The 10,757-nt window shown below is 40.9% G+C and overlaps 1 protein-coding gene across 1 annotated transcript in view; it reads right to left on the reverse strand.

Moving 5' to 3' along the window:
• LOC118421624 (UPF0764 protein C16orf89 homolog) overlaps window positions 1-10,757 on the reverse strand; it is a 40,243-nt gene that overhangs the window by 28,656 nt on the left and 830 nt on the right. The gene's annotated exons all lie outside the window — the stretch shown is intronic.

Below are 10,757 nucleotides of genomic sequence, written 5' to 3' on the forward strand. Positions count from 1 at the left end.
GGAAGCTGGCGATGAATAAGACAAGGTGATGGCGATGAATCAGACTTGAAGAAAGACTTATTGCATCTATAGAGTGCCCAGACCACTGCACTGGCAGAACACAATTTTTATACTACTACTACTAGGTCCCATTACCAAAGGACCCAGCAGGACTTGAGAACCTTCCGAGTACGTCCTGCATCTAGTACCTCGAGTGCCGTGAAAGTTTGCGTTGAGACGCTCTCGCATAGTCGTATTCTCTCTGTATATGTTTGTGTGTGTGTGTAGGTGGGGGGGGGGGGGTGGGGGGGTGGGTGGAACTGCCGGGAACTCTACCCAAAGAAATAAAAAAGGTTGCGTGACCTGAAAAAAAAATGCTTGGTTTCTCGACCTCTTAGGTACAATTACCAGAAGGACCCAGTAGAACTTGAGAACCTTCCGAGTATGTTCTACACCTCGAGTACCGTGAAAGTTTGCGTTGAGACGCTCTCGCGTGACGTTGACTGGTTTATCTCCGGCAGGCATGCGGGGATGCGTGACTGAGATATGCCCTTCGTGATGTATGTATTCATTAGTACGGATAGCGGACGGATAATCTGATAACTCAGACTGAAACAAGCACGCGGGTATAGCTTTATTAGGTGAGATCTTGCGGTTGGAGTTGAGTGATGGTCCTATCACCGGAAACCAGACCTTGGGTTCCTCATCAACAGAACCCCCAGCACTTGGTGATTATGTGTTTATTAGGTGGGAGACATCGCTAAAATATTGCTGTCTGAAGAGTAGCCTTAGGTTGCGTGTAACTCTCTTGGATACGCTATATAAATGACGTTAAGTCGCTTGCTTGGTTACAGTTTGAATGCATGGTTGGCATTATAAAGTAGAGAACATCGCATTAGTAGAGGAAAAAGCAACTTGTCTATGCAGGATTTTTACTGATAACTGTAAAGAAATATCAACCAACAGAACATGGCTATAAATGTTTACTTATTGGTTAAAGCTGTTGCAACAGAGTGACTACAGATTTCTTCATGTATAAATGCCACATGTGCAGGATCAGAGGAAGAATAGTTAACTGAAATGCGGAGCTATTTGTGGATCTAAATGAAGCCAAGTCCAGTGACGCGAATGAAAAATAAGAATTGATCTGGACTAAAGCTGCAGCAAGTTAGGATAGCGATTTGCCTTTGGTATGATTTATGAACAATAAAATATATCTGCAACTACAATCATTTTCATTAGCTATGCCATTTTCTCTCACGTCTTTAGTGTGGTATACCGGTAACGTAAAAGCAAAGAAGTTTTAGAGACCAGTGTAAAACACACACAGTGACAGGGGAGCTGAAGAAGAACTATTCTGCCACATTGCCATGATGCTCACGACCGTGCTGTCACGATGCGTACAATATAAATGGCTAACAGGCAGAGTTGAAATGTTTACTGCACTCACGGGTGCATTAAGCAGTGCCATATGTCACAGAGCCGGTATCTTCCCACAGTTACACAGGATAGACAGACAAGGTAGGCTCACTTTGTGCAGAATCAGGCACTATTTCATCGCTGAGGGATTTTAAGTGACTCGCTCCATTCGTTTTACCATGCATGCTGCTTAAATTGTGTTTAGCTTCACTGGTAACAGTCTTTCCCGGGGTTTGTTGGATAAAGATAGCGCTCAGCTATCCCCAAGGTGCCATGAAAATACATACCTGTATCTAATTCAAAGCTACTTAGCTGCGAGGTTTATCGTGAGATTTACAGCTGCTAATGAGGAAAAACAAAGTTCAGCAAATCTTCTGTGTGCGCCTTGCTCAGGTGTATAGTGGTGGTGCCCATCTTCATATCTATAGACCTTGGGCCACACATTTTTGCAAGTACTACAACAGGTTGTTTGTCAGCTGCTGCGTTATGTACCACTTTTACCTACGTCATGCGCCAAAGGTATCCCCTGGCCACACTGAGCATTGGACCTGGGATCAATCGGATACAGAGCGAGTACTCTACTAAATCAAACCCAATAGCATTCATTTTAGATTATAAGTATTACTAGTTGATGACCCCTATTTCACTTTGTTATTGTATACCATTCAGTATCATTATCCCCATTATACTTTTATACATGTGTTTTTTGCAATAAGCCTTCGGGCATGAGTTTGCAATAAAGGTTGAAAAAGATTGAGCTATTGCACCGGTCAAGTTTAACGGGCTGTCTTAAACAAATTGTTAAATGCTTTAAAAACACTAGAACGTCACAAACCATTGTAGAACAGTCTCAAGGGCATCGATCAAGAACCATCTAAAAAGACCCAATTTTAGTAAACAAATGTCAACTTAGCCAAAGGCATACAAATTTCCTTGGTTATATTCTGCACACAATGATCTTAGTAAAACAGTTACGGTGCGATTGATTGTATGACAATCCTTTGGTGCTTCATCATTTCGTGCACTTTGAATGATAATGGTTTCCTTCTTCTCATTAGTTTATAGAGGCCTTGATGTAGAACTCATAAAACATGAGTGCAAACGTGTGCAAACTGATACACAACTACAATTACAAGATAGATAGATATAATTATGAGATCAAAGTTTCCATGACAAATTTAACTTCAACTCTCTTTGAAATGTGAGCATGACTAGCGGTCGTGCTTCTGCTTTGAGACTTCAATATCAAACGAAACCATCTAATGATTTTTGAAACATTAATGATAGCATTTCTGATAAATGTTAGTATCACTATGGATTGTTTGAAGAGAACGCAGTATTAATGCTTCTAGCGCTCAATACTTTATACATTGGGCCTATGACGTCCTACTCACGATGACCTAAACTTTTAGAACTTATAGTGTCAAGTCTATCAGCATATCTATCAGGCCTTTTCTAATCATCTAGTTCAATGTATTAAGTGACGTACATGTTCAATGTTTGATATATTTGATCCCCATTTGATGAAATTAATACTTGAACAATAATAAAAAACTGGCAAGGTTTTTGTTTGGGATGAGATGTTGATTGATTATCATCTATGGTAATTTTGTAACTTTCATGCATCCTATTTACTAGTATGTAGCTTAATCGCCAGATAGACTCTATATTTTCGGCAGTTAAAACAGTTTACTTCCCTACCGCCGTGACAGTGTAAAGATAAGCACGATTAGCCGATTCCTCCTCACAGGCTCCCAGTTAACGTTGAACATGTGCACTACATTACCCTGTAGTAGGTAGAGTTAAACGGGAAAATTAGCTCTTCAAATAATGAAAGCCTCGGGGGACATGCTTAAGCTAATCACTCCCGGTCTGAGTATATTGGATTGATTGTCAAGTGCGCGCCCGGTGTCCGATATTTCACTCACAAAAGGACAATGATTACCCTTTCACCAGTGCCATACGTCCCCATAGTCTTTGTGTATGACCATCCTAACGGATGGGATTGGGTTTTAATAATTTTCACACTTCGGCAGTTTTCTCGTTACTGAAGGAATGATGATGCATTTACCATTATGCTAAATAACCCTGCATAACGACTTATAGTGTCTTGCATAACGCAGCGTTTCATCACTGCCGATTCATTACAAAACGGGGACAAGACATGGGACGTGCTATTTATAGACTCGTATTATGTAATATGACCGAAGCCTTTAAGTGAACAAAATGGCTCCATCGTAATGAATGAAAGGCAAATTGCTTTCTTTGCCTGGACGTCCATTGATTGAACTTGCAGCGGCTAAATGGCTTCCCATGAAAGTACGGTTGTCTCGTATAAAATCGATCTCATCCTTCTCTGGCTCAGTTCTGTGCAAACCTCCACGGGTCCAGCCGCAATTAGTTCATTGCAGCCGGCAGCGGTTTGAATCTGGGGCAGCATCCCGCAACGGAATCGGCTAAGATGAAAGCCATCGGCATCAGATATCAAATAATAACGGCAGAAGCTGTCTTTGATGGATGCTCTGCTGGTTCCGGCGCGCGAAGTTTGCCAGGACTTTGAAGTTTCAGCCGAAGAATTTAGCGCCTAATGGGGGTAAATCGCCTGGTCTAGCTGCACAGCCTCGGCGGAGCCTGGGGATATGGATGTCAAATGTGTTATTATCAGGATATCGAGCGCTTCTGCGCTTTACTTTAATGGAATAAGAGACCAGAAGCCGCGGAGGTTACGGTTGTATTGAAAGACGAGACGGAAGAAGATTGGCCTGTTCATGCGTGAGCTGAGCACAATGATGATAACGTTTGCCGGCTGGGTGGGAGGGGAAGGATATCTACAATGTCGTGTTTTTGTAGCGTGATATTCGGCATAGCTGGCAAGTCAGACACTGTCTGAAGAAGTAGATAAATTGCTGTCGTGGTAGTCACCAAGATATGATGGATGATTTTATTTGCACCGTCTGAGCCAATGGGTTCAGTGCAGTAGTTATTAATATTATAGGAAAAACTAAAGGTAAACTATCATTACTTGTAGATTTGCTAGTGAACTATGCGAAAAACAAAAGCTATGCTGCCACTAAATGGATCGTTCAGAGAAGAATGTGGAATACGGCTACAATTCATTGGCAGGTGTATAAAAAAATTTACATAATACTGCAATTGATTTGGAAAGGATTATCTTACCAATGCAATGCGCTCCAGTAGTATCAAAAATTTGAAGAAAAAAAAAACGTTCACAGAACACTGAGAAATTGAGAATATCGAGCGTAGCTCTATAGTAGAATACTAAATGGTTAGGTACGCATGGTGTGTGGTATGCATTGAACATTGACTCAAGGGTCACATTAGTTGTAATATTCATTTCCCAGAAGCCACATTTACCTAGATTAAATTAAATGTTTCACGAATAGCACTAGCTAGATTAACATGTATTCTACTGAACATTCTTCTGTACCGAATGATGTACAGTGTTTGTTTGCAGTGTCGGTAGATACCAAACATTATTGATGCATTGTCTTTGTTATTTTTAACGAATGTACGGCTGTAACGGTTTTCTATTGGGTTTAAGCCGATGGCATTGTTATCTGCCAATGTAAGTGTTCAGAGTAACGGAGGCAACGACAAAAATGGTCGATGTCAGAAAATGGACAGGCATGCAACTAATTAAAACACTGCAAAAAACAGAAACGGAGAAGGGTGGGTAAAACTGTTTACCACTGGCAAATCTTCGTGGTGCCCTTACATAATTAGAAGAAGGGATAAATTAGATGGGGGTCTTAAGAATTTTGATTAACCGTTCTTTATAAAAGTAGGAATTATAATTTCAGATCCAGTCTGCAATTTTGTTTTCTCCGTTTTATTGGGAATAAGTCCGCTTGTGTTAACAAGTTTTATAAACCCGTATCGGCCCCCAGTGACGTCCCGTCGTGGCGGTAACTCCTACCAATCTCCTCGGGGATACAGGCCGCCACCCCCGGCAAGCAGCCTGGGCACGGACCGTGCAAGCAGCTTAAGGTTTCATGACTTTATGTAGTGTCAAGGATACCGGGGATTGCCAGGCAGTATGCTTGGCTTTAGGAGTCGTCCCTTTGGTATGGAGCACGCGTGCCGCGTATATGCCTCAAGCGGTGGAAAATGTTGAGTGTATTTTTGTATGGATTTTCTGGTCCCCTCCATTTTAGTTGTACACTCTTAGCTTACGTAGCAAAAACTCATCAATATCTATTTTCTCATTATCAATTACCTAATTATAATTTTTGACACAGGTACCGTGTACCCGAAGCCGTGGTGAATTATAACTTGTACTAGTTAGCGCCTTTTCTGTTTCTGTACTTGTATTGACACCTACGCTATTTCTAACAATTTTAGTTGGATGGTATTCTATTTCTACAATTTAGTTGGATGGTATTCCTTTAAAGCTTATCTTAAGTACCGTACAACCAGCACCAAATATCCAGCACCCTCAGCACACCATTCCTGAATATTCACCAATTTACTCTCACAATTTGTGGTTACCCAGGTGTTAAATGTTAGAAAATAACTCGTACTCTCCTTCTTTATCTTTATATACTTCTTTTGATTAGTACACTGTTTTAAAATTCTTTTCAGAAGCTTATTTTTATACTTTACAACCAGATATTTAGCACCCTCAGCACACCAGTCCTGAATGTTCACCAATTTAGTCAACCCAATTTGTTGTTACCCCCATTGTTATATGTTAGAAAATAACTCGTGCTCTCGTCCTATATCGTTCTATACCTGTTTTGATTAGTACACTGTTTTAAAAATGCTATTTAGAAACTTAATTTTTAATACCTTACAACCAGATATCTTTCAAATCTTTCAAATCAAACATCCTCAGCAGTCCTGAATATTCACCAATTACTCTCCCCCATTTGTTGTTACCCCGGTAGTGTCCAGGATCCATGAATGATGCAGCACACAGCGGTGGCAATTATCCCCGGACCGGTGGGGAATACATGCTGATTACGATGCACAATTAAACTCATTTGTTGAACTGGGCCTGTAGCACGACAAGCGATATTTAAAACTGCGGGATGCTCTGTTGCAGCCGTGCGTGAGGATTTCTGAATGGTCAGTCACCAAATACTCGTTCTAAATGCAATTATTGGATAGATATAAATTGCAAAAAATAAATTTGTACCCACTTTGGTCTGTGACTAATTTAGATAGTTCATACCAATAATTCACGAATCCGTCTTTCGGAAGGGACGTAAAATGGGGGTCCCGTGCTCGAGGAGGCGCCTCGACCACGTTAATCAACCTCCTTGCCCATTATTGGGTACCTACTGGCTGCAAATACACCAGATATTATTATTATAGTTTTATTTCCCAAATACACTATCTCTGTTTCTTCAATATGTAACTCCGATTATCAAGACCTACAGCTATCCGCACGCGTATATATCTTACAAAATTCCAAATTGCTTTCCTTCTTGCAAACTCCAGTATCAAGTTTTAGGCGAATTTTTCGAGGCCTTGACTTTCCATATTCTAACCTCTGTTGTATGAACGAACCTGCAGTTGTCGCCGATTCGTCTCGATGACGAAAATCCGATACTCGCAGCAATGCCTAATCCATCAGCCGTTATCTCTCACTCCTGTATCAGTCACACCGCAGCATTGATCGGTATATTTCAATATAACACACGACTGGATTCACTTACAATCTGTACACAGATCTCTCTTCTAGGGTATCGTTCCCCACGGAACGCCAGACTCGCCTTGTTACGATTAAGCAGGTGAATGGTTTGATGAAGGACATTGAAATAAATATGACCTGGATCCGGTTGTAATGAATACAGAGGAGGTATTGGGGCACTCTATGTTGCAGTTTAATCCACGTACAATAGACCAATTGTTGGTGATACAGCAAAGTATGTACAGTCAGTGCGTTGGAACAGAAATTATGATATACTCCGATAAGCTTAGAAGAGGAAATGCAAAGCCGCCTTCCTGTTTCAGGTAATTGAAGCCATGTAATTTGTGCAGAATCACGAATATACAAGCCATAGTCCCGCAGCACAGCCACTGAAACCTGTACATGTTGCTCACGGTGAAGACTGCCTGCCTATGCATATTGAACCTTGTATACCTTCCTGAATTGAACAGGTGCGAGTTAATTCCCTCTGACTATATTTATCCAGAATTATTGTAGAGGATCTCAGCATGCCAGTCTGTTAGACTTACTACCCGTAGCTTGAAATATGAATGGTTTCCTTCTGGAATAGAAGAGCTTTTGTCGAAGTTTTTTTATTATTCCATGTACAGATTTACTCCACTAACTTGGCACGTATTAAGTAACTGTTCTTTCTAAAGTTGTAAGATGTTGGGGCTATTGTTTCTGCATGGCTACGTCGAAGGAAGTGTACAAAGGCACATTATTGCTATGAAAGCAGCTTCCAAAGGCTTTAGCAGATGACCTGGAAGGCACCCATCTTTTCCAATCGTAAGGCAAATCAATTTGCTTTTAACAATTACTTGCCCTTAATCCAGATCTACATTTCATACATGGCTGACAACACCAGCTTCAGAAACATAAAAACGTTACATTGTCTGACCCAAACAACAGGAATTGTGTAAGAATCTAAGTTGCAGCTCCAGGAAAGATTAGAATATTTTTGAAGGTCTGTACGTATACAATCAGTTGTGTTGGTAGGAACACATTAACATTTGGATTGATAGCTAAACGTCTTAACGTGGTAAGAATATAATGTACATTACTTACAATTTAACCCTGCTAAAAGGACCATCTGTGGCATCTGCACCAAATGCTCAACTGCCAAAAAAGTACCCTCTTAATGCAGACGGATTGCTCCCCCTATTCCCAGAATGGCCATCTTTCATCGCTATAAGTACTTTCGTAGGCATAAAGATTCGACCCTGTTAACCACATTGCTTATTGGCACTGAAACAAGGTACAGAAATTCATGCAACTTCAATGAAAAATATTCCATATCAAAGACAGGGGTACGGATTGAATGTCAGCATTTTTGAGGCGTATTATTTTTATTAATAGGATTGTTGGTAACCATGTGTACATGCATTTGCATCATTTGAATCATGAATTCTGGCATGCTAAAACCTAAATGTGCTGTGTGCATTGCTTTTTATAAATTCTAAAGAATGGGTATAAAGATTTGCTCATTTTATGATTGAAAATTATTTGTTTCATATGTTTTTCGCCCTGGAAGAACATATTGTAATCTGCGCCCTTCGCATGTACAGATTTAGTGGCCCTGCCTGGAGGCATTGTTGTAAATAACCATAGATCCTCCAGCGAGGCCAAACTTTATTAACTCCAGCCACAACTCTACTCTGCCTGATAGCATCTCATACCTTACAAATGGGATTTCTAGATCGTCGACATTATGTGCAGGGTTGAGCGTACCGCAATGTATTGGTGTGCACAATATACAACCGGAAATTTAATACGGAAAGTGAGGTTATTACGATCTTACTTTGTACATTTTTCTGGCAGTTTTATGATATCAGCACGCTGTGTAGTTCATATCTAGAATGTCACTGTTGTTTGTAGTTGTTTAGCGGCAGCATGGTTATTGAACATGAAATGTCATGCCGATTTGGAAGTAAATGTTTTGACATTTAGTGGCGGCAACGACAGCGTTCCAGACGCGTTGAACTCTTCGCAAAGTCAACGACTCAAATTCTATTACTGGCGACATGTTTTCTGTGGTACAAATGAAATTACCCTCACCGTGTAATGGGATGTAGTCGTCCGACTGTGGCATATTACATGGCAATGGTTGCTGGTAGCTGCGGCCATTGAAGGCTTTACGTTTGCTTGAAATGTTACTATATATATGCAGGCCAATATATACTACGTTGAAGATTTAGAGCTTGTGATAGCCTGGCAGAGAAAATCAAACTGGCACACAAATACATCATTGGAAACAAAAGCTCAAGAGTTTGTCAATACCAAAAAAAAACTGGTTATTTTTTGCTTAATCGCTGTCAAATTTTAGCAAAAATATGCATTTAGCAAAAATATGAATTTTTGTTGAATAAAAAAAAAACTAAAGAGTTTGTAAACATACGAGTAAATCAACACGAGGCCATTTAAGGACATAGGTGCGAAGAGAGATTTGATCCGTTCTTCTTGATTGGTAATGTTTCACCCTAACGAGCGCTTTTCACACAACAACGTCTATTTCCGATGTCACACAGAGGAATTCCACGGTTAAACTTAGCCTGCAAATGGAACTTAAAGCCGCACCAACGTTCATTAGGACATAATGGATTTCTGCCGCTACTGGGTGTTAGGAGGGACTAAGCTTTAACTACCTTTCTCTTTGAGCTTACAATATTCCCTATTCGAGTGACCTTAAATTTAGACTTCGCAATCTGTTTGTCCCCACGCTATTGACCAATGCTAGGGTGTAACCATGCTACAATTTGGGTTTTCCCTATTTCTCATCCCGAGCTTTCTTTCATCTCTCGCTACAGTGGTCATCGTTTCGCTGTTAGGGCAAATGTCAAACTTTGCGGGGAAATATTTCCTGTCTACTTCTTCAGTTATTTCTAGTTCATACAGACGCAGAGAAATTCTGCTAGAGTTAAAGGGCCAAGGTACAATGCCCAATTCCTTTCCCCTTCCAGTAATACTGTTTGCCATAGATCCAGCAATGGAAGTCCAGAAAGAAAAATGTTATGACCACTGTTCCCCTGTCTTATTTTTTCCATTTGCTCTGTCATGGACGTATTGTTTATGGTCAGGTTCAAAATTTAAGCACCCCAAATGTATTGAAGACTAAAAGAAATACAGGCCCGGGGGTACAACGGTCTTCGCTCTTTATTTCTTTTTGTAGTATAAAATCTATTGTTCCCATTTTGTTTACAAGGGCCAGTTGAGACCTCATAAAGCACACGATCGGCTGGACCACAATTGCTGATCCCTCCCAAAAATCAGCTTCCACAGTTGTTCCTCTATTCCCAGTGCTGAGGCGACTACTGGAAGGTCAGCCACACAATGCGGATGTGAAATTGCGGCCATAACTTTCCCCGGTCCCAGGATTCCTGCCAAGATTTCATCATTGCCTTTCACTGCGGGGTCAGCCCAAAATAACAAGTGCAAATATTGCGGTCATAATTTTCACTTCACACCTGCAATCCGGAGGTCCTACACGTTCCACTGCCATATCTCACTACCTCTCTCTGGTATCGCCTTTTCCCTAGCCTCCTTCACCGTCTGTCGGGCCTTGGCGGAAGTTTTTTTGGGGAGGGGGGGGGAGGGGTTGAATAGGAAAATATGGCAGGAAAGGGAAAATAGTACTAGGGCGTTTGCAACTCCCCCCCGGTTAGATATTCCTCTCCCCGGCATTTTT

The sequence above is a fragment of the Branchiostoma floridae genome, chromosome 8, assembly GCF_000003815.2.
Source record: "Branchiostoma floridae strain S238N-H82 chromosome 8, Bfl_VNyyK, whole genome shotgun sequence".
Taxonomy (NCBI): domain Eukaryota; kingdom Metazoa; phylum Chordata; class Leptocardii; order Amphioxiformes; family Branchiostomatidae; genus Branchiostoma; species Branchiostoma floridae.